Source organism: Hyaena hyaena, unplaced genomic scaffold, assembly GCF_003009895.1.
Source record: "Hyaena hyaena isolate Hyena2069 unplaced genomic scaffold, ASM300989v1 scaffold_187, whole genome shotgun sequence".
NCBI classification, from domain to species: Eukaryota; Metazoa; Chordata; class Mammalia; order Carnivora; family Hyaenidae; genus Hyaena; species Hyaena hyaena.
The window spans coordinates 476,984-498,328 of record NW_024080820.1 but is presented as its reverse complement, the minus strand read 5'-3'; the positions used below and the strand labels follow the sequence as shown (position 1 = coordinate 498,328).

General features: G+C 40.4%; 1 protein-coding gene across 5 annotated transcripts in view; it reads left to right on the top strand.

Annotated features, from left to right (window-relative positions):
- Positions 1-21,345, top strand: part of CORIN (corin, serine peptidase) — a 247,819-nt gene that overhangs the window by 122,288 nt on the left and 104,186 nt on the right. The gene's annotated exons all lie outside the window — the stretch shown is intronic.

Here is a 21,345-nt window from a genome sequence, read left to right as displayed (position 1 = left end):
AGGCATTTGGGCACTTTCTTCCATGAAATCTCTCTTTGTGTGTTTGGAGAATATTATGAAGATTATGATCATTACAACAGTATTGTCAAGGGCTCCTGACATAGGCCAAATGCACTTTTGGTTGCTTTTGTTGCTGGGAGATTATTCATGGTTCCATGATCAGACTTACTGATTCTGATATGAAGGATGTTCCTTTGGTGGGAGGGTGATGTGTTTTCAGTTTGTGGTAACTAAAAGATTTTGATGGCAATATTTACTTATTTCTTTAGGTTAGAGTACTTACACAAAACCCCTAGTGTTTGGCATCTTATTTATTCTAATTGAGCAAGTTGTATCATTTAATGTATGCTACTATTTTAGTTCTCTTCACCATTCTTACTTAGCTAATTTAGAATTCCGATTGTCTAAGAAGCCTCCACTTTCTTAGAGTTATTTTCTTGTATTATCTCAATATTACCAAAGAAAATAATGGTCCTGAGGCTGGGATTAATCCTTACCAAACATCATTTACAAATGTCACACTAGCAACATTTAAAATATATCTAATCACTCTCCTGAGTTCTGTTACTGTGACTCAGTTTTTTACTGTATTAATAATACTTCTGTTGATTTGAAATTAAACTGGCCGTTTTCATTTCGCTAGAGTCTGCCATCTCGTTCAAGATCAGGGTCAGCAAACTACAGTCCATGAAGCCAAATAGAGCCTGCAGCTTGTTTTGTAAATAAACTTTTGCTGAAACACAGCCATGCCCATTCATTTTTGCATTACCTATGACTGCGTTTGCTTGTACTATGGCACAGTTGAATAGAGTTTACAAGAAAGACTGTATCATTGCAAAGTGTAAAAAACTTACTATCTGGCCCTTTATAGAAAAAGTTTGCCAACCTCTGTTCTAGATGAATTCATATGTGCTTAAGAGCATTGGAAAGGACGTGAGAAAACCTGGGTTACTGTCCTGCCTCTACATTCTAATTAACCATGGGATGTAGGTTCTCCAGCCTATGTTCCCTCATTCATAGAATGGGCAGGTAGAACTCTATGATTGCCAGTCTTTTTCAGCTTTAAAGTTCCTGAAATCTAATTAACTCCATTTTACTTAATTTGAAGTTGATCTTTTTTCTTACAGATTAAATGTTGGCTTTATTACAATCCCTCTTGAGTATATTAAACACACATCCAAATGTCCGTACATATTTAACAATTTAAAAATAATAATACAGCTTTCCTATAGGAGCTCTGTATGTGCCAAGTATGGAGGCAGGCATTTTACTTTATCTCTTTTAATCTTCAAAACACCTCTCTCTAATGGATGTGAATGTTCACACAGCTGTAAGAGGCAGACTCAGGACTTGAACTCAGTTAAAGCTCCATGCTCTTTCCATGGTAGCAACATGATCTCTTTTCATATGCCTCCTCTATTTTTATTGTCATATGCATATATGGTAGCATCTCATTTTTTCCAGGGATTTCCACTTAAATTATTCAGGACACAATCAATAATTAAAAAGTAAAAACACAGAAAAGATTAATCAAATAGATGTTCTCTTTTATCATTAAAAATATTTCCCAAGGCCCTCTTTTATAGCCTGTTCACTTTTACTTTTGTTTTTTAAACTTTTTTTTTAATGTTTATTTTTGAGAGAGAGAGAGAAAGAGAGACAGCGTGAGTGGGGGAGGGGCAGAGTAAGACAGAGACAGAATATTCAATGAAGCCTCTAGGCTCTGAGCTCTCAGCACAGGGCCCAATGAGGGGCTTGAACTCACGAACCGTGAGATCATGACCTTAGCTGAAGTTGGACACTTAACTGACTGAGCCACCCAGTCGCCCCTATTGACTTTTACTTTTGAACAAATATAAAAACTTGTTTTGTTTTTTTTTTTTGGTTTCTCAAATCTGTATAATTAATGGCAAACAAATTCAAAGCAGAGATGGGTATTGCCATCTTTCATACAGATGGTGATGGTGGAGACTATGGATCATATAGGAAGGATGCATCCTAAATGGCAAGAGCCTGAAGCAGGCGGCGATCCTTGGCAGCTTAGTCTAGGGACAGATTCGCCGCAGGAAAGTCCCAGTGGCACTGAGAAATTTTTGCTGTTCATCGGAAAGACACTGGAGCAGCAGGGAAATGTTTAAAATTAGCACACTCAATTTAAGAAGGTGGAGAAAGAGTGCTCTATTTCATGAAACTTTAATAAAATTCTGAAGGATATTAGGAATCTTAAATAGATAATGCTTTAGTTATTTGAATTTCTCACTATGTGGAATATTTCCTTCCTCCAAAGTGCTCAGCAAACAAAATACTGCCAAGTCCTGATTATTTGAGAAGTCTTTCTCCAGATTTCCACTGATTTCATCTCACTTTTCTGTTCTTTGTTATTGTCTTAGCCAGTGTTCACACTCTGAAAACAGTGCTCTGGAGAGAAGTAAGTCATTAAAATTCTGGCTTTTCAGTTTTGTGTCTTATCAGATTTTCTCTACACCTCATTCAGTCTTACATGTTCCCACTATCTCTTTTTATTCCTTGTGGCTCTGAAGAAGGTCTTATTGTTTTCCTTCTATTCTTTTCATTTTTTCTGAAGTAGAAACTTTGGTTTCTAAAAATCATCTTGCTCTGATCCATTGAATACCATTGATTGTAAAGTGAATTTGCAGAAGGTCAACGTATTTATTCTACTGGCAGGCTCTTGCAGAGATGCGGGGAGTGAATAGTGGCTCTTCCTTTTATGTTTCTCTCTCGTATTCAGTTCTTGGTTTCTTCTTCCAGATGTGCAGGCATTTCTTCCCATGTTGATTTTCTAACCCATCACTTCCAATTGTCTACTTTGGGGAATGTTTTAAAACCTCAAACATTTTTTGAGGTAACATTTTATGCAATTTATTTTTGGGGAAATGTGCTAGACTTACTTGTGGAAATTAAGAGGTCTAGAAACATTTAATCCACGTCTCCCTCATGCCTCTGAGCGTTGGGGTCAGACAGTGGTTACCCACTCATCCCGAAAGCCTGAGGCAGTATACTTCCTTAAAGTAAATTCCTTCTTTCCTTGCTGCCTATATCATGATATTGATTTAATAATGTCAGTAATAATCAAATAAATATGTTAGAAGCTCGTTTGATGCCAGATACCATGCTTAATGGTTTGCATGTACTATGTCCATTAATCTTCACTGTAAGGCAGATACAGATTACTTGCAGTCTTCAGTCAATGAATGGGCTGTATTTCAAAGATATACTTGCAGATTAGTTGTTTCAGACATGAAAGATATTTTCTCATAGAAGCTCTGTTGTAGGTATGTCTCTAGCCTGAGCTGGATTAAAGTCTATTAGACTCATAGCCAACATGTGTAAATGACTGTCTGCGTGGGAAGGTACATCCTGAGTCCTCACTGGGATGCAGTGGGCCCCCCTTCTTCCTTGGACTCTATATTTATTACAAGTGACTTGGCTTTATTCTCTGATCTTCCTTATGGACAGTGGGAATGAGCCCCCCCCATTCAAACCATTCATATCAATTATAGAAAAACTAACCTGTTATAAAAAAAAAAGGGATCTTGAAATACAGCAGCTTAAAGAAAACAACACTTTGTTTCACTGTTAGGCAATACATCCAAGATGAATTTTCCAGTTTGTAAGCTCAAACTTCCTCTATGAAGTCATTCCTCTATGAACTCAGTTTTCCGGTTTGTAAGCTAAAACTTCCTCTATGAACTCTTTGAGTTCCATCTTTTTTTTTTTTTTTTCTGCTTCCCCAGTTCTTAGATCATGGTCTTTATCTGAGTGATTGAGGCTGGCTGAGCCATGTATCTGTGCTCCAGCTTGTGGGAAGGCAAAGAGAGAAGTACATGGTGGCTAGTCACGTTTAAGTCCACAAAGTAGAAGAATCATCCGCTTATTATACATTGCTGAGGACTTAGTAACATGACCACACTGAGCCACAAATGAACTAAGATATGTAGTCTTTAGCTGGTCAGCCATAGGGGCCCCTTAAACTCCATTACCACAACAGAGGTGGGGGTGTGTTAGGATGCACAACCAGTAGGCTTTGCCACATCCCTATGGTGGTACCCACGTCTAGACAGGGACTCTAGCAGGATTGAATTTGGTGTTGGTGGCAGAAGAGATGTGGGTAGAGGTTGGGTACAGTGTGTGACACAGGGTAGGTTTTGGAGTGCAGGGGGATGCTGGGGCCCTTGCCATTATAACTTCTTGGAAGAACTCATTGGAGATTTTTCATTTCCATTTCACCCTCCCTGCCTTTCTTTGTCCTTCAGAGGGCTGAAGGCAGGGCCGGTTTCATGGCTGATGATCTGTGTGGTGAGTGGCACAGGGCCCTGAGCTGAGAAGGACTCCAGGCTTGGTTTAATGCTGTGCTGTCACCGTCTTGAAATTTTTAATAACTTTATATTTATACTTGTGCTTTGTGATGAGGTTGGATTGGACAATGGGGCAGGTGTGTGAGTGGCAGAGATATGCTAGGTAGTGGTGTGTGCACACATGGGCATATGCCATGGGGCATGGTGGGTGAATGGTGTGGGTGGGTGCTGAGCATTTGGCCTGGTGCCTCAAAGCACATGCATGTGCCTGAGGATCATCTGGAGGTGGCCGGGTCAGGACCTGGGCCCAGATTGGTGGCCGTGATTCGGTCACAACAGCAGAAACACAACAAAGCCGGTTTTGATGGTGGAGTGGTAGCCTTGGCCTTGGCCTAGAGGGGCTCCACCTGAGAATCTGTAGTAGGTCAGCCGGCCGACTGTCCCTGGGGCATCAGCACAAATACTAACTCTCCAGCCTGAACCCTGAGACTGTAGCTGCTGGTGCTTGGACAGCTGACTTTGTAAGTAAATTATTACGCAGTAAATGTACACATGAATGTTGTGATAAAGCATTTATCAGAGAATTATAAGGATTCTTCAAGGATTTAAAAATCCTTAGTTTTGAATGCTGAAAATTGCAAAATGAATATCCACAGGCTTAGAAATAGAAATCACATTGAACCATTGTCATTGGGAAAGAACATTATTTTCACATGAACTTTGGGTGAACCATTTATTAACAAGGAAGATAACTAAAAATGAGAGTTTTCCATAAAATTGGCAATCCGGCTATAGAATGTATAAACAGGCGTTTTGAGTTGTATATACATTTTAGAGCCACTTTTGAGTTCTTACATGATCTCCACAATTGACAGGACATATCAGAGGAATCATTAAAAATACCATTGTATAAATTTACACTTAAAATAAAATTCAGACTTATGAAACTGATTCATAGGAAGAGTTAAATCTTTTTATTAAAATTGCTCCTGAAGAGTCATCAGCTCTAGATAGACTAAAATTTGTATTTCAAATGAGTGTATCAGAAATCTATCCTAATGTTCTCCTAGCCTATAAATGCTCTGAACAGCAAGAGTAAAATCTGCACCGAAGACGCTCGTCAAAATTAAAAATTAACAAAAATCATTTGCCATCTTACATTTTAGTTGAGCTATGTACGGAAGCTATTTTCAGTTATAGGGATTAAAAATAATGTTGCTAAATGCATAAATTACTATGCGAATTTGCAGAAAAGTGAGTCAGTAAAATCACATTAATAGTGTACTGTTATTTATTGCATCATCTTAAATTTTGACACAAATATATGTTTTGTGCTATTTGTAAGTTTATGTTCTTCCTCATATATCACTATTATTGATATTATGTTTTATAAGTGATAAAATATTCTTAGAGGAAAAAATGTTTCTATTTTCGTATCCTTAAAGTGCTTTTTTCCCCCCTGCGAGGGGCTCTGCGTTTTCATTTTCCACTGGGCCCTGCAGATATGTAGCTTGTACTGGTTGAGGGACTAGTCTATCTGCTTGGCTTTCTTTGCTGCTTTTTCTATGCCTGCGACATATAGCCCTTTTGCAGGTTTTAAAGGATTCTGGTTACTAATGATGAATGAGATTGTGAGAAGAGTCAAGGCCAAGCTCCTCCTCAGGCCTTTTCTGTTTCTTTGCTTGGCTCTTGGCTACTCAGAAAGTCAGAAACACATGTAGCTGATGGCTACGAAAGCACAGATAGCTCCTGGTCGCACCAAAGCCTCATAGAAGATTCATTTACGTTTTAGAGTCCCATCCCTGAGTCTTTTGAACACGCTTATTACAGGAATAGAATCAAACAGCAATTATCCCGCTAGTGGTTTTGTGCAGCCAACATGCCTACGACCCTGGGCTCCTCCATCACTAGAATTGACTGAATCTGGCTCGTGACAAGGACTGGGACTAGAGACTCCGAACCATGGCATCTCTGATGCAGGGAATGGGAAGGAGGAAGAGGAGGGCAGTTAGCAGGTGGGACAGAAGGCACATCTGTTTGAGCCAGTTATTTGCAGGTGGCTGTTCATATGTACAAGGCACCCAAATACAGAGTAAGATGTCAAGGCATCTGTGGTAGGCCAAATAATGGCTCCCCAAAGAGGTCCATATCCTGATCCCTGGAACCTGTGAAGATAGTAGATTACTTGGCAATGGGGAATTAAAGTTGAAGAATGGAAATAAGGGTTCTGCCCATCTGACCTTAAAATAGGGAGATTCTTCCGGAATATGTGGGTGGCCCCATTGTAATCACAGGAGTCCTTAACAGTGGAAGAGAGAGGCAGAAGAGGAGAGTCAGACAGAGATGTGAAGTGCACAAAGAGCAGAGAGATGCTATGTGGCTGACCTTCCACATGGAGGAAGGGGCCACAAGCCAAAGAATGGGGACAGCAACCAAGGATGGAAAAGGAAGGAATCATTCTCCCCTAAGAACCTCCCAAAAGAAAGAGAGCGTGCCAACACCTTGATCTTAGCCCAGTGAGATTCATGTCAGACTTCGACCTGCACACCTTTGAGAGAATACATTTCCATTGTTTTAAGCCACCAGTGTGTGATCATTGTTAATGACTGTAATAGGAAACTAACACAGCACCCTTGAGTGTTTATGTTAAAGGTACCGGCTCCTGAGTCAGACAGCATGGGTTTTCGTAAGGAGCTCTGCTACTTTTTAGCTGGGTTATGAAGGAAATTTCCTAACTTTTCCAAGCCTTGGTTTCCTCCTCTGATAAATGAGGTTATCACCATCATGGCTGTGTTCTAAGGAAAAATGAAGGTAAATCCTTAAAGACCTTGCCTGGTAAATAGAAAGTTCTTGATAAGTGCTGGCTTAAACAAAGTCATGGGTGTCTGATCCTGGACAGAGTTGTCAGTAAGGCAAACGACTTTCCTTCTCACCTATTTCCAGGTAATTCACTGCCACTCCCCTGCCCCCTTCTGCCCCTGCTGATCCCATTTGACTCTTGGTCCCCCAGGGCTTTTACCCAGGTTTATCTTTGCTGGACTCATAATCTTTAGATTCCACCCTTTCCTATATTTCATACTGTTTCCAATCTCTTAAAAAAAATAAGCAAACAAGATAAATACATAAAGTACTATCTCCAGAGGTATTAATCACTGATATTGCCTTTATCTTTTATGGTCTCTGTAAGGCCTTATGATTTCTGCCATGTTCTACACTATGCCTTCTGCAGATAGTTTCATGGAGTTCTTGGTGGCTGAATAAATGAGGAGTCCCCAGGATCTGCCTTTTAATTGAGGACTTTTGGCTTAAGTTAAATGAGTAAAATCCAAACTGAGGAATTTCAGCTGGGACATATTTTAGGGAGAGAGACCTCCCAGGAGCACTTCAAATCAAGCCAACTTTTATAATGCATTTGGCCCCATTTTCTGTCTACTTGTAAACAGTTCTGGAATGGCTGTCACAAAAGTTCCTTAGGAGGGTATTTGCTGAGTAAAATTGGCAGTTTGATTTCTCAGAATTCTCTGAGCAGAGAGGTTGGGGCTTATGCTATTAACATTTCAGAAGAACTATTCTACAGCTGCAAAGTTTCATTTCGATCTGGGTACCACAGTCAGACGTTCTAAACAGCCATTTGTAATGAGATTGATTACCTTGTAAGGAGATCACCTGCTAAAAAATCCGTTTAGGGGTGCCTGGGTGGCTCAGTCAGTTAAGCGTCCGACTTTGGCTCGGGTCATGATCTCACGGTTTGTGGGTTTGAGCCCCGCATCGGGCTCTGTGTTGACAGCTCAGAGCCTGGAGCCTGTTTCAGATTCTGTGTCTCCCTCTCTTTCTGCCCCACCCCCACTCGTGCTCTGTCTCTGTCTCAAAAATAAATAAATAAAAAATTTTTAAAAATCCGTTTAAATTCCATAAAAATCATATTATGGATAGATGACAATTCTAAAAATGTATACAAAGCCATTTGAAAGAAAACTGTCTGAGTCAAAACCGGATTTCTAAAGTTATTGGCTGTTATGAGAATGGAAAAATGTCAATTCCACAACAAATGCACAAAGTCCGTTATTAAGTGTCCCATGTGCACGGGTCTACAAGGACTCACAGTTTTTGGTGTCTGTAGTTAAAATGCAAAATTCAAATGTGATGTAATGGTTAACAGAAATACTGAGAACCCATAAAAGACCATTGTTTTCAAATGCTGTCACACACCTGGGCACTTCCTGCGAGTGTACAGTAGGCTCTGCCGTTTGGTTTGTGGTGTGGTCTCCCTCTGGTGGTTGGTGTTAAGAAAGGTACTGGCTTGAAAGCATCACCACTTTTATTCCCTTTGGCATTTGGCTGACATTTATCTTGCAAGGTGTCTTAAGAGTTCTCTTATTCTGTTCTGTTAAATATAGACCAGGTTACATGTTTTGTATTTTTGACCATTTCATCAATATAGGAAGCTTTCTTATTTGAACAAAAGTTAGTCAGTCAATCCGTAGGCTTCCCCCTATGGCCATGTGAAAATCAGTTTTGACTATTAGGAAACCTAGCCTGGATTTTCTATCTCTGTGGCCCATTTTGGGCATGTTTTGGCCACAAAATGTCTCTTAATTTGTCTGGGATGTTTTTAATTTGGCTGGGGTGTTTTCCACCTGCTTTAGAAAGGCTCTGAGTTGAATGCTAAATTTATTTAGCCCACCTGTGTGCCCATCCCTCCTCCATGACCCACGGCATAGCAGGAAACAAAACAGACCAAAATTACTGCCCTCCTAGACTTTCTATTCTATGACACATATAGATATGATTTACAAATACATCCATTTTATAAAGACTGATTTTTGGCTTCACCTGTGAAACTTTTGTATAGTGAAAGACTATGAATTTAAAAGGCAAATAGGGGCACCTGGGTGGCTCAGTTGTTTAAATTTCCGTCTCTTGATTTTAGCTCAGGTCACGATCTTACAGTTGTGAGTTCGAGCTCCATGCCAGGCTTGGGAGCCTGCTTAGGATTCTTTGTCTCTCTTCCTCTCTTCCTCGGCCCCTCCCCTGCTTACACCCTCTCTCTCAAAATAAATAAACATTAAAAAAAAATTAAAGACAAAGAAAATTGCAACAAAATGGGCTCCAATAAATCAACAAGGAAGAAGACCAATAGAAAAATGTGCAGAAGATGTAAGTAGGCATCAATTCTGAAGGACATTTCATTGCTCTAAAGAAAGAACTGGCAGAAGTGGGATTTCATGATATCATATATACCTGGTTACAGACACAAGCAAGGGTGGCCATTAGAAAAGAGCTGTCTCCCAGCTAGAATGCCCTGTGACTCTTTACAACCTCTCACACAGTGGGTGTCTCAGTCAGACTTCCCTGTAGCGCCGCCCAGAGCCTGTGTGCTGAGTACGCCTGCTTGGAAACTGCACATTCCCTACCCTTTTGGCAAGTGGGAGAAAATGGACCTTTTCCCAGTGGTGTTTACCCCCTTGCTCAGCTCACTCCCCCAACCCAACTACCATTAGTCGATCCTCACGCCATAAAGTATCCCAGGATTAATTTAAGCACATTAGACTGATCAGTTGGATATTTCCAGATGAGACTGCATCACTGCTCAGACTGCAGTATTGAGAGTTTACAGCGGTAGACGCATAGATTTTGGCTTCCCCAGGGTGGCAGATGACCTTTCCCTCTTTGACTCAGGGCCGATCTTAATGACAAATTATTTGCTGTCCATTTCTAGTCCCTGTATGGCTTTCCTGAAACTTCAGCCTCATTTCAACCTCTCACCTTTTCTCTTCCTTTGGCTCATTCCGATTGTATCGCTAGATCTTGTTCACAGAGACATTATCCCTGTTTACCTGTACGAAGAAACATGTGAATCCTGTGAACATTTTGAAAAAATTTTTAGCAGGGGTTTTCCCCCCATCCCTCTGAGCCTTGGGTGCTGTGTACCCAATATTCTGGTCTCAGCATGCTGGCAGCTATGACTCTGGAATGCAAGTTAATTAAATTGTGCTTATATTTAGTTTTAGGCAAGGCTGATTTTTTTCCTATGTTAGGTTTAGTCTGTGTGGCTTTGTTACATACAATCCTGGTAACTAGGGACACTAGGAGAAATTTTATGTGGCTGTGCTGTGAAAGGCATGCAGCGGTAGAAAAGGAAGCATGGGAGAGGGAATTCAGGGACCTCTGTGTCCCACCAGTATGTAAATCATTTAGCAGAACACAAATGCTTTCACAGTACAAGTCAACTTTCCTGGAGCAATTGACTTCCTTTTCTGTCTCTGAGCCAAAGGAAAGTTAGGAATTCTATCCCTAGATGCTGTTATATTGGTTCCTGTGTGTGTTGATCTAGAAGCAGGCTCTTTTCCAGTTACTTGGTTGTTACAAAGAATCCGGTGCCCCCACTTTCCAGCTCTAAGGAGGCAGTGCTGTATCCCTAAAGTTGGGAAAGGGGACCCTCTAGTTATTCTCAGGTTAACCCTTGTAGCACAAGGCATTTTTTTTTTAACACTTGGTGATGACCATCTTTCAGAAGTGAATTACACATTCCCCGGCCTTGGTAAACAGAGCATACTGGTCATTGCCCAATTCAGTGCCAGGTGCTTTCTATCCATTACTGATCAATATACTCAAAGGCCATATCAAAGCAGATAGGATTCAGATAAGGTTATTGAAACTCAGAAAGGTTCATTAAGTGGCCCAAACTAGCATGAATCACTTAATTTAAATCCAACTTCATACTTTTTCTCCAAGATGACTATTTTTTACATTTTTTAATGTCTTTATTTTGAGAGACAGTGAGCAAACGGGGGAGGGGCAGAGAGAGAGGGGAGAGAGAAAGGGAGACAGAATCTGAAGCAGGCTCCAGGTTCTGAGCTGTCAGCACAGAGCCCAACGGAGGGCTCGAACCCACAGACTGTGAGATCATGACCTGAGCCTATGTCAGACACTTAACTGACTGAGCCACCCAGGCGCCCCTCAAGATGACTTTTATTTTCATATCTGAGGTTCATTATTGTGAATAATTACTTTTCTGGTCTGTAGATCCAGTCACTTTCAGTATGGATATTTAGTGTTTATGAACTAATTTTCTCCCCATTAACTTATTTTCTTCTTATCATGATGCCATTTAGGATTGAAGTTTCCTGATTATTGTGGGGTAGTTTAAGCTTGAAGCGTCGGATAATTGGAAGTAGGCTTTCCCACCCCTGAGTTGACCCAAGCAATGGAATGTGTGCTGTCTCCACGGGCTACTTTGTGATGGCAAGTGAGTGGGGTTTGTTGCCATCTGTTGAGAGGAAGGAGATTAGAGAAGGTCTGGGGCAGAACTCTAAGTTAGGGCTTCTGAATCTCAGCACCCAGTACTGGCTATCTGATGTGAAAGATAAGTGATGTCCTACAGTATCTTGAAGATTAGTGAATGTTTAAAGATGACAGTGCTTTGGAATACTGTAAATTATAATTAACAATAGGAAGTAGGTGGAAAAGTGATACAAAGCCATCTTCATGGGATTTGAAGTGACTTTTTAGACAATAAGATAGAACTGTTATTTATGCTTGAAAGATGTTTTCTCCAAGTTCTTCTGAGAGTGAATTCTAAATATATATGTCTATTCTCTTTCTGGGTCTCAGGCCACATAGTATTTTATCATAGGCAATTTATTCCAGCTTTTAGAGTGTCATTATGTAAAATGTATGAAATGAACTAAAGTAAAAGAAATTAGGATTAAAAATAAGTTTGGTTTGAGTTGAAAATTAAATCCATAAACTATGAACTTATAAAATGAAATCAGTCCAATTTGTATAGCTTAACAAGTAAGAAAAATAACACGGAATAGCTCTTCAAACTGATTATTTTTTGTTTGTCTATCATTCTCTTAAGTCTTTCCATAGGTGTTGTGACTGACTTTCCCATTTAATAAAGGTCTGGAAAAATGCTAGTATGCATAATTTTTCAGATACTACCCCGTGCATGCAAGAGACTGTTACCTCCTTTCCAAATAATATGTATCTCTTTTACTTCTCTTAGATTTATATGCAGACCTCTCATTCTTTTCTAAAAATCATCCTACATTTGCTTGAAATTTGTCAAAGGTAATGTATAGTTCTATCGCTTTCATTTCATGATTCATAATCCAGAATTGCAAAATGTCATATGAGGCAGATTATGTTTGGAGAAAATCTCAAAAATATTCTAAAGCACCATGAAATGATTGTTCTTGTTTAGAAAATAAAGTGTTTACTTCTTAAAGCAAACTCAAAGTAGCACCCCACGAAACCTAAATGTTTGAGTAATTATCCCTGAATTTAGAAATCTCTACCTGCCTTGTCAAGAGGGCAGACTTGCCTATGCAAATAGCTTCTAAATTGTCCGTGTTCTTTCGAAAGTTGAAGTTATGTTATTGCACTAACCTGCAGGAAACGATAACACAGTTGCTGTAGGCATCTTATTTTCCAGTGGTTTTTGACAAAATTGTTTTAGAGTTCTATTTGGGACTTTTAGTTCTATTTGGGGTAGTAGACTAGTATATCCTTTTAATTGGACAGTTCCTGTTTGGAAGTTTTTTCCCTTCTTTCCTCCCTCTCTCCCTTCTTTCTGTGGTGTTGAATGAATAATTTTTTTTTTAAGTTTTGTTTAGACTTCTGCTTGACAGTCTATTTCTGGCAGTCTCTGATCGTGAGGCTAACGTCTTCCTTTTTCTTCTGCCCTTTCTTTACTTTCTCCTCTAATTTGATTTAAAACCTTCTGAGCAGAATTCTGTCTACCTCTATTTCATACCATGATTTTACTTGAGACATTGAATGATGACATGGAATTGCTCTCCAGACTCTATATTCTCTCTCCTATCAGAGTGCCACCAGTTACAGAACCATTTTTGTTTTCTGCTCATGATTTTTAGATAATTTCACAATGACTGATTTTTCTGTAGAACGACAGACCCTCCATCATGCTGTCAGACAGGCGATACATATACTTAGTTCTTAGTTTCAAGAGTTTAAGCTGAAGGCCAGATGGCAAAGTTTCCATTGAATCAAAGCGTAGCTTTATTTCAGAGAGAGAAAAAAAAAAATGAGTCAAGAAGTAACTTAATCTTGAGGTCATTTAATTGGGAGTTGCTTTGGATTTTCTTTGGCCATTTATTTGACGATAGTTTCTCGCTAATTGAAACACGTTATATACCAGTCACGGAGGGATTTGGAACTAAAGAGTTGTCCTGTGTGAGCGGACTGGCTTGACCTGGTCTCTGCGGCACGTGTATGAGCACTGTGGGTCATACAGGAGAAAGTCACCACGGTACTTCTGTTTTTAGACTATCTAAGTTAAGAAGTCCCTAAGCGCATTTATTCAATGGCATTTACTGACCGCTTACCATATTCTGCTTTGGGACAAAGATCTGTATGTTAAAAAGCACTAACAGAGTCCTTTGCTCCCTTGGTAATGAATGAAATATCTGTATAATAGAGCAATCTACTAAGAAAACAAACAGGATCTGTGTTACCATCTGCGCATTTTCAGAAGAGAGAGACCAGCACTGGGGAGGGGAGGGTCAGAGATCATGTGGCATCTCCCAGAGTGGGGTGGCGTGGCGGGGTGGGGGTGGGGGGGAGGAAATGTTTGGAGGTGTAGGAGTGGAGCAGGGGATGTAGGAGACATTACCCAAGGCTCAGAAGGGGGCTGAGTCTTGCCATGTCCCTCATGTGGCAAGGACCTTGCTTACTTGCTTAGGGAAAGAGGCAGGATTTCAGAGGGGAATGGCTGTGTGGGGCAGCCAGGAAAGCTTGACTCTGGGGACCATGACCCTGTACCCTGGGATGGATCAGACATAGTGGAGCGCTCTGTCTAGTGTAAACCCAAGGGCTTGGAACCATGAGTCCCTCAGCGATCCTCTGAGGAACTCAAAGCTAGAGCCCTTCCTCAGTTCTTCCAGGCACCGTGTAAGCCCCTTGGATCCTTGCAGCACCCTAGGAAGGCTGAAATCTCTGAAAAACATGGCTGAATAAGATTTCTTATCACCTTTTTGCGTGAGGAAGGATGAATTAATTTGATTTAGAAAAATAAAGTGACGTGGCATTTCTCATACCATAGTGTGACAGAGTTAGATCCACGACCGCGACACCTTCAGGTGGGACATTCAGAGCGTATTGCGCTCCCAGGTCTCACTTCTCATTCTTTTTTCTCATGTTTTATAACTTCCCTGAGCTCTCTTTCTCCCACCTCAAAAGCTACTCATCCAATAGCTCATTCTTTCAAGTCCAGATAGGATGAGAAGTGCAACAGCCTGTAATTAAATTCAGAACTAAGAATTCATAGCCAAAAAAGTGTAATTAAAGTGTAATCTCTCTCAGATTTTAACTAAACACTTACAATCTTAAGGGTGAAGGGTTGTCAAACTTGTTTTGGCAGCAAAAACCCATTTTCAAAGGAAAGTTTCCACGGGCTGAAATATGTAAAGTGGACAAGGGTAGAGGTCCCTGGCAAAGGACTGGAGCAGGGGACTGGAGACACCCCTCCAGCCCATGATGTGGCCCCAAGTCCTTTCTCTTGGTCTCCTAGGGTTCATCTGAAGACCGCCATTTTAACGTAAGGAATGAGTAATGTGGATGTAGGTGGGAGGTGGGGGCGGCGGAGGAATAGTAGACACATCTCCACAGGCCAGTGGGGAAGATTATTGTAGGTAGAAGTGTCCTTTATACTCTTGGTCCAATCGCACAAGCAGATGGTACTCAGAGGCAGGCTTGCCAGCAGGTTTGAGTGAGTATCCCACGCTAACACAGAGGGATTTTATTATTTCGTCAGCACCTTATTTCCCTACCAGTTAAGAGAAGAAAATTCTAAGTTGTGTATTGCCTTTGAACATCTACCCCCAAAGGAATGATCATTTAGTTCTGCTAGGCACCTTATGTTCTGTCTTTACTTATTTAACAACCATTTAATACTATCTTAGACTCAGGAGTGAGAGAAACTGATACAATGCTTTCTCTCAAGGAACTTACATTCTAGAAAGGAGACAGAAAGAGAAACAATAAGCAAACAAACATCTTCTGCTAATATAATTATAGGAATCATAAAGAAACAGTCTTTTTTTTTTAAAGCAGTCTGTAGTTCTGATGGTTTTGTGCATCAGCGCTATTAGAAGGGATTAGCATGGTGCACCATATTTAATAGATGCCTAGTAGATGTGGAAGAAGGTGAAGAAGAGAATGAAAGCATTTCTCACCTTGGAAGACACTTTTCCTGAGGAAGTCACATTTTAGTGATAGGATTAGAGAGACAGACAGAATAAGACTGGCTTCATGTATGGACTGTGAATATATTCCTGATGTTGATGATTCTTCATCCACAGCCTCCTGTATCTTCAAGAGTGATCATTTATTTGATCCATGCCAACCTGTAGGCAGAACTGGGTACCACTCTGCTCTCCACAAAGAATATACTCATGCGAAATCACTTCAAAACGCTTTCAGCCCCCCACCCCCACCCCACCCCACTTCCCTTGATATCAGGCACCGATTTATTCTCTTCTGCAGCAACAAAGTTGTCCTCCCTTTCCGAGCTACTTCTTCTCCTTTTACGCTCTCTTAAACATAGTGCAGCTAGACTTTTGTCCTTCTAACTCCATTGACGCTGCTCTTCTCAGAGTCTCCACGGACCTGACATTGCCAAAATCTCATCCGGGCATTCTGGTGTCAAGTTCAGATGCTGCCAACTCACATCTTTACATTTATAGTCCTATCCTCTTTCCCAGTCTCTGAACTTATATGTCCAGTTGTCTACTTAATCTCTCTGCTTGGGTGTCTCCTGTATGTGTCAGATGAAACATGTCCAAAATGCAACTCCTGATCTTTTCCCCCACAGTCTTGCTCCTCCCGTAGGCTTTTCCACCTCAGGAGATTGCAGTTCCAGTCTTCTGGCTGGCTGGAAACTTGAAGTCCTCGCTGGCTCTTGTATTTATCTCAAAACTCATCAAGAGGACCAGGAAACCCTCTTGGCTCTACTTTGAAAATACACCCAGCATCCAGTCATGTCTCGGCACCCTCACTGCCACCCCCGCCAAGCCACCATCGCTCTTTCTGGACAGCTCCAATGGGCTCTCAGCGCTAGTTCCCACTGCTTTCTTTGTCCCCTGGAGTACTTTCAACACTACAGGCAGAGATCCTTGTAAATATAGGTCAGATCATACCACTATTTCCTGAAACCTTGCAATGAAATTACTTTTAAGTTCTTGCAAAGCCCTAGGTGGTTGACCCCTCCCCTCCACCCAGCTTCACATCTTGCTGCATTCTCCACCACTTGCTCTGCTACAGCCACACAGGCTTCTGCTGTTCCCCATACCCCACACGGCCACCAGACATGTTCCTGCCTGAGAGTCTCTGCACTGGGACCCCCTTCTGCTAAAATCTTCCCCTGAAAGTTGTTACTTAAATGTCAACTTTCAAAGAGGCGTGCCCCTGGCCCTCTAATTAATATTGGGACCTGACCTACCCCCACATAATCTGTAGACTCTTTTTAAAATAGAATTTATTACCTCATTATTTATTATAATAAATAACTTTGTTACGTTTATTGGTATTTGTCCCTCTAGAATACAATCTCCACAAAGAGATCTATTCTGTATTCAATGGTATCTCTCAACCTCTGAGAAAGATGCCAAGTTGGCTAAATAAGTGAGTTGAAAAGTTAGCGACATAAGCTTTGTTAATTCCACATGGCAGATAGAGGAAGAGATTACCCCTCCCGTTCCTCAGAAAACAACTTGAAATATCCCAGTAGATATTTCTGTTTTATAAAGAATCTTCTCTGTACTGTGCTCCTTAGGGGGACACCACCAGCGTTTTTATTTAGCTTTCCCCCAAGACAGCGCTTAGCAGCATTGGCTCCTCTCTCCCCCCATGGGGATCCTTTACTCCTTCATACACAGAGCGCTGATACCCATGCATACCTACCCATATTAATGTGCAACAAAAAGAAGGGTGAGCTAGTGATTGTGGCTTGGAAAACTGGGTGAGACCGAGTTGACTTACTTGAGCCTATCGTTGGATTTTCTTTCTCCTTTTTCATCTCTTATCTTTCACCTCAATCCTTTTATCAACCCAAAGATACAGCGCTCTCTACAAGAAGAATTGCATCAGCTGCTAAAAGATTAGACATGTTCTTTTTTGTCTAGTCAAATATTCTTGTAAAAGGTAAGAGGGATAGTGGTCGACAGTAACTTAATTTCAAGCAACTTGTAGAACGAAGGCCTAAGAGGGTCTCAGTACAAGCTCAGGTGATAACAGTCTCCGCCAGGTCAGCTTTCTCATCAGAGGTAGAATTGAACCTGAGCTTCAGACTTTATACAAAGGCTTAAAGAGTGGGTGAATGAGGACATTATACAGTCAGTGACTGGTAGGTAATTTCTGAAAGGGACTCCAAAAATTAACAGTCAAAGTATTGAGAGCATTTGCCAATATAAGTGGTGCCCATATTACACTGGCAGAGAGAACTGAGAGACCTAGAAGCATTTGTAGAAAATCTAAAGGATTTCAGGAAATGGATGTTATTTCAGCAGTCTGTTATTAGAGACCAAAATACTGAAAAGAATTGATTATCCTCATGGGTATGTACTCTTCAGAATCCAGAGAATTCTGAAGTCAGGTGGTTCATAATTATCCCTCTCATCTGGACATGTAAACTAGTGTCTCATCTGGACATGTAAACTAGCATACCTTTGTATGCTGCTATTATTGCATTAATAATAATCAATTGCTACATGTATGAATGGAAATCAATTTTGGTGGTGAAGTATCTTTACTTGGTAAGATTATCTCTAACAGATGACCATCAGTAAAATATTTGCTACATAAAGGTAGGGGATTATTTTTGCTTTCTTCACTGCTGTGTCCCTAGATGCTAGAATAATGCCTAGCACATTGTAAACATACAGTAACTATTTGTCTGATTAACAAATGAATCTTCTGTTGATCAATTTGCCATTGATTTAAAGTCCAACATGTACCTCTTAGAATTATAGATGATGTTAGTGGAAATGGTGTCAGGATTGTACAGCATGACTTCTCAGGGAATCTTTGTTACCTTAAGGGCTAAGTCAAAAGGTTATTTGAGGGGTGCCTGGGTGGCTTAGTCAGTTGAACATCTGACTTTGGCTCCGGTCATGATCTCAGGGTTGATGAGTTCAAGCCCTGTGTCAGGCTCTGTGCTGACCACTCAGAGCCTGGAGCCTGCTTTGGATTCTGTGTCTTCCTCTCTCTCTGTCCCTCTCCTACACATGCTCTGTCTCTCTCTGTCTCAAAAATAAATAAACATTTAAAAAAAGGTTATTTGAATGAAGATTATTGGTGTAAGCAAGTGAAATGTATAGTTGAAAAATTTCTACAGATACTTGTTATGAGCTCTCTCAGTGTGTTCTCCAGAAAACCCAGAGCTAAGAGGGAATGTTATCTCACCTGGTCCAAATCACCCGAAGGGCAGACATTTATCTTTTATGTAGCTAGAAAAATACAGACAGACTTGAACTTTTACTTGAACCTGGTGTCTTTGAACTGACCACAAATCAGGTGACCACACAACTGCCCTGGACAAGAAACAGGTCACTAGCGTGTGGTATGGAGGATCGAGCCTGAAGCTCAGACCTCATGATTCCATGTCTACCTGACTATAAGACTTTAGGCAATTGTTGTCTTAACCGCATGGCACTCTTCACCATTTCCCCTAAGGAAGTTGGATAGAATGCCTGCCTGTCTACTTTATGCGGCTGCTTGGAAATTCCGAATAAGATGTGTTTGAAGTACTTTGCGAGTTGACCAGTTTTATGCACCAAAAGTGGAAATGTTGAATCTAAGTGAAGGAGAAATCAAACAGAAACTATACCAAAGTTATTCCGAGTTTACAAAACTAATAGTGATTAATGAAGCTTTGAACTTCTAAAATAAGAATAAACAAACAATTTACAATGTAAAACCAAGGGTAGCCACACCTCCTACTGAGGAACCACACAAAAGAAGTCAGTTTCTCCTGAATTAGCCAAGACAGGGGGATATCAATAATGAAAACAATGCAAGCAATGCTATGTTTTAAATTTGATCCAGATTTGACATAACCATACACAAGAAATGGCTTTACTGGAATAAAATATATAGGGTCTTAAAGATGAAACCTAGATGTTAGGAGCTATTTACTGGTGAACTTTCAGCTACATTTCTGGAGGAATCGTCGGGGCCCTAAGGTGGGGAATGCAATAATTCTTCTGAAGCATTGCAGCTGCTGAAATGCAGACAGATGGAATTTCTTCAGTCTCTAATATAACACAGAAACAATCCCAACAATAGGATAAACACTTAGGCCTTGAAAATGTTCTCCTAATGCTAGAGAGAGGATACTGTATAGACTGGCCAGTGAAATCTTAGTGTTTTGGATTCTCATTTTATATCTGGTTTCCTGTGTACAAAGTCTGTATTTGTAGGTATAGGAATGTGTCCCGTGCTGAGTCCTCTAAGACTATTCAAAATATAAACATGGTTCGTATTTTAGCGGTTGAAATCCATAGATGTCATTTGTATGGATCCTGAAATGGTGGCATGTAATGGAAAACCAGACACTTGTTGTTGATCTTTTGATGATTACACTTGAGGTAACATCCTAAGAAACTTAACTAAATCAACTGATACTTAATGTTCAGCAAATTGAAATTCCTATTTCCTTGATAGAATTGGGAAATAAGTAATTGCATTTTTTATTTGCTTTTTGGTAATATATTGTGCTTCATTGAGATTGAGGTGACTTTTCCCCATCATATATTAATTAAGAACCTTCTGAGTGCCAGCCACTCTCCCACTCTCACATGGGAAATGTGACTGATGTGGGTTTCACTGCCTGGAGCATTCAGTCTATACTTCTGTGTATTTCTAACTCTGAGTTAAAATATTCTGTATTTCCTAGTTCCATTTAGTTAGTCAACAGAGTTCATCTCATCAAGGATTATACTATTCTGGGAGTGGTGACAGCAAGCAGGCAACTGACCACACAAGTGATCACACTATCCTTCCTGGAGGGACGGAGACAGAGATAGAAGTTTTCAAGGGTTGTATTTACTTACTGTTACTCTGAATTGAGAACTCATGAAACACTTAGCTTTTTTTTTTTCTGTTTAAAAAAGTCAGACATCATGAAAGCCAGTGGTATACCCCAGCCCGAAGCTCTTTCTCAGTCCCATGAAAGGAAGTGGGCATGCTCCTGCCCTGCACTTTCCCATCGCCTTGCTAATGCCAGCAGGTGCATGCAGTCCAGATAGGGGATGCTCCTTAATCGCTTGGCTCTGGTGGTGGTAGAGGGTGATTTCTGGGCCCCACAGGACTGTAACTAGTGGAGAGGCAGTTCTTGGCAGGCTAGAGATAGGCACCCTTATGCTTACTGCAGCATTACTTACTATAACCAAGATATGGAAGCAACCCAAGTGTCCATCCACAGATGAATGGATACAAAAGATGTGGTATATACATACAGAATTGAATATTGCTCGGCCATAATAAAGAATGACATCTTGCCATTTGCAACAACATGGATGGGTCTACAGAGTATAATACTAAGTGAAATCTGTCTAACCGAGAAAGATACCATATGATTTCACTTCTATGTGGAAATTAAGAAACAAAACAAATGAACAAAGAAAAAAAGAGACAAACAAAAAAACAGACTCTTAAATATGGGGAATAAATTGGTGGTTGCCAGAGGGGAGGGGCATTGGAGGATGGGCGAAATAGATGAAGGAGATTAAGAGTACACTTACTGTGATGAGCACTGACTAATGTTTAGAATTGTTGAATCACTATATTACAATGGAAATTTATATAATTAATTAATTAATATAAATTAATATAAAATAATTCACTGCATGTTAATTATACTTGAATTAAAACATGTTAATGAAATAGTTAATTAATTAAAAATGGATAGAAGATGTGAATAGACATTTTTCCAAAGACATGGAGATGGCCAACAGGTAACTGAAACGATGCTCAACATCACTCATCATCAGGGAAATGCAAATCA